The 3,649-nt window shown below is 39.0% G+C and overlaps 1 protein-coding gene across 1 annotated transcript in view; it reads left to right on the plus strand.

Moving 5' to 3' along the window:
• Positions 1 to 3,649, plus strand: part of LOC126390727 (jupiter microtubule associated homolog 1-like) — a gene marked incomplete at its 5' end in the record, with an annotated part of 14,728 nt that overhangs the window by 7,847 nt on the left and 3,232 nt on the right. The window lies entirely within an intron of this gene.

The raw sequence follows: 3,649 nt of genomic DNA on the forward strand, positions 1-3,649 counted from the left end.
GGGGGGGAGGGGTGAGCCCACTCTGAACTACGGCAGCCCAGCGTGGAGCGGCGGTGGCGGATTTTAAATAGAAACTCGATTTTCATTAAAGCGGCGGTGGCGGATTTTAAATAGAAACTCGATTTTCATTAAAACAAATCGGCCTAAACTACAAACGTTACGGTAATGGTCCACAAACCTCACCGCACTTTAGGGACTGTTCTTTACTTATGAAGGGACTGTTCTTAACTTGTCAGGGGAGGAAGGTGGCTGGTTGATTTTTATTTTATTTATTTATTTATTTTATTTCAATCCTGGCTATGTTAATCACTTATTGATGCTGTTTTTTAAGTATGAATAAGTCAATAAGTAATTTATTCCTTTGAGATATCAGTGATGTATTATAGAAAAATGATTTATCTTTTTATAAATGACAAAAGGCACATCTGCCTCATTTTCGCTGTGGTATTGTGATACTACTCAGAACCGTGATACTTTCACTGGTATCGTACCGTGGGTCCCAATTTTGGTACCATGACAACACTAATCTGGAGGGTGTTCATCTGCAAAAAACTAATGAAAAACTAAACAACGGTATTCGGTACTCTGTATTTGGCCAAGCGTTAAATTTTATTCGGCTTCGGCTTCAGCCACAAATTTTCATTTCGGCGCATCCCTAGTTTAAACCAAATAGGTACGTATACAAGTGTCAAGGGATGAACTAAAAGGGTATGTATCATCCAGTTGCCATATTAAACTGGTGTGGATTGATACAATAGAGATGTGCTTGTTACAAGATGTGGACAAATACTGAATTTCAGAAATGCTTAACAATGTTGGTGGTGTGAATTGTGCCGGATACACTCATCTGTGTGTCAATACACAGATATGCTGTGGGTTGAAACTTTTGCACGTGATCAAAAAATCCAAACTATTTCAAATTCCATAACGCTTCTTTTATTTTCCATAAAAGTCACGGTGGCCATGGCCTTTGGGTCCAAGGGGAAAACCCACACAGCAGGACATGACTGCACATTGTTATTTAGACCGTGTGAACAGAATTATTGTCAGAAAGACATTTAGTGTGAAAATGAAACTTCCAAAATCTGAAAAACTCCCCACAGCATAATAGGAAACTAGTAGGAACTTGTAGGAGCAACTTGATTACAAAGAAAAGTTCGGCATAATAAGGGTCATTAGATCAGGCCTTGATGTCAGTGGACTGCATTGTCAGGGTTATTCCGTTCATGGGATGGGTCAGTTCCCCTTTTGCTTTCCAATACCTATGTTATGAAAGAGAGATAACCCTGCTCATAAAACTCTGCATGTTTTTTAAAACCCTGATTCCATGCTCTAGCATTTGATCTTAATATTTGGAGGTTTACTCTGAGCAGGAAGTTATAACAACTGTATTTCCTGTGATCACAATATGTCCAAAAACATGTTCATGGAGGTAATGCTTAAATGTAAATGTTGTATGTTTTCTGTATGCTGTCAGTTGTGTAATAAATAATTGAGTGTTATATTTGCGCTTAAAGAAGTACTTCTCTGTGGGAAAGATGGCCTTTTAATAAAACTAGGCTGTCTATGCAGTGGAAAGATGCAAATACTTATGAAAATGGTGCTACAGAACCAGAGAAAACAGAGAAAAGTCGGCTTTTGCTCAAGAGGGAGAAAACCTACAACTACCAGAATGCACAGTGCTGCACCAGACCAATAAACGCTTCAGCTGGTGTGTAATGTAATGCGAACATGTCCGTTTCAAGCAGTGATGGCAAGCTGCGTGGAAACGATCTCAATCTCTTACAGTTAAACACTGGCGAAAACTTGTTTCTGAAAACATTCGAGGCGAGAAATAGGCAATGCAGTAACATCATTTTAGTTTGTATTTGATCAGTGCTGCCTAGTTTTATCATTTGATCTCAATTTTTTTGGCCTCTGTTTTCACTATGCAGGAAACAGTTTGGCACCCACTTCCTGTTCATAAACTCGCTATTACAGCGAAATACGACACTAAAATATGTTTCTAAGAGGCATTTTAGGTGAGAAATAGGCAGTGCAGTAACATAAACTTGATAAAAACCATCTAAAAATTAGAAATAAAAAGAAGTTACATGTAATGACAGTGATTTGTAGATTGACTGAATGTGTAAAATCCAAGACATAATTTTACATGTTTTCAGAATGAAAGAAAAATTTGAAGGGGTTGATATTTATAGGTTAATATTAAGTGGTTTCAGGGATCCTGCACACTTGAGATCAAATTGTGCTGTATGTGACCCCTGAACTAAAAATGAGTTTGACACCCCTGACATAGTGTTTCAACTCAGTGTTTTGTCTGAAATATGTTAAGAGGATCTGTGTGGCTGGATTGTTAAGACGGGATTTGCAGACTGCTTCACAATGGGCTATTTCTCCAATGGCACAGTTTTCCAAAACTCTATGGTCTCTTTCCTTCAGACCAGGTTTCAGCCTATAATCCCCAGATATTTATGTTTCAATGATGTATATTTAAGAGGCTGTTTCGCCTTCCATTAATCAGGCCTTCAAACAACCCCTTAGTTAGCTAAAGGATACCAAAATGTTAGCATCCTAACACACTAAACTAAGATGGTGGACATAGTAAATATACCTGCTTAACATCAGCATGTTAGCATTGTCATTGTGAGCATCTTCTTACACTACCAAGGCAGATGTTGGCATTAAGCTCAAAGCAGACAGTGAGCAGTTGACTCCAGTGTCACTGTCTCTATGATGATGGCAGTATCTGCTTGCTGTCTGAAAGCCCCTTTAGGCTTAGTTTAAAGAAAAAGTAATTTGTCTACCTAATGGATAAGTTTGATAGTGTCCTACTTTGTGATTGAGACTATGACCCTGCTCTGATGACCCCTGACTCTACGTCAGTCTCTATGGCAACCTACTTTGTGAACCTTATCTGCTTGCTGACCACTGTATTTCAGCAACTATAGTGTTTCACCTCTTGCCAAGCCTGAATTAGTTGGTGTCTCCTTTTCTTTATGATCTAGTTTATTAGTTCCATGATCAGTTAATTGTTTTATGATGGGATCATATTCAGTAAATTATGGTCCAGTTACTCTATTTGCAAAGGTTTATCAGGAGAGAGAGCTGATCCCAGTTGTCCTTGTTATTGTCCCCTGTGGACTACCTTCTTTAGCAGTACTGTTTGCCTGTAACATTAATCAATCATTTGAACAGCCTTCTTCACCATTACATCACTGATTATATAGCTCAGAAAGATTGTTTGTTTTATTTATATAAATGTGTAATATAATAAATTTTAAACCTTAAAATCAAGATCTAAAGTACTCTGATTTATTAGGCAATCAAGCAATGCTTTGATTAAAGTGACTTTAGCCAGGAAATGTCTGTCACTAATGACAATAATCTAATTCGTTTGAGAGGCATATGGCTTCACCTATGTCCTCAAATACCCAAGACAGCACTCTTGCTTCGCTCTTCATCACAATCAGTAACATTGAGTGGTGGGGGTAGTGAATAGGATGTCTTTGGGGCGGCAGTAGCTCAGTCCATAGGGACTTGGGTTGGGAACCGGAGGGTCGCCTGTTCGAGTCCCCGTCCGGACCAAAATATGGAGCATGGACTGGTGGCTGGAGAGGTGCCAGTTCACCTCCTGGGCACGCCGAGGTGC

Source organism: Epinephelus moara, chromosome 5 (assembly GCF_006386435.1).
Source record: "Epinephelus moara isolate mb chromosome 5, YSFRI_EMoa_1.0, whole genome shotgun sequence".
Lineage (NCBI taxonomy): Eukaryota > Metazoa > Chordata > Actinopteri > Perciformes > Serranidae > Epinephelus > Epinephelus moara.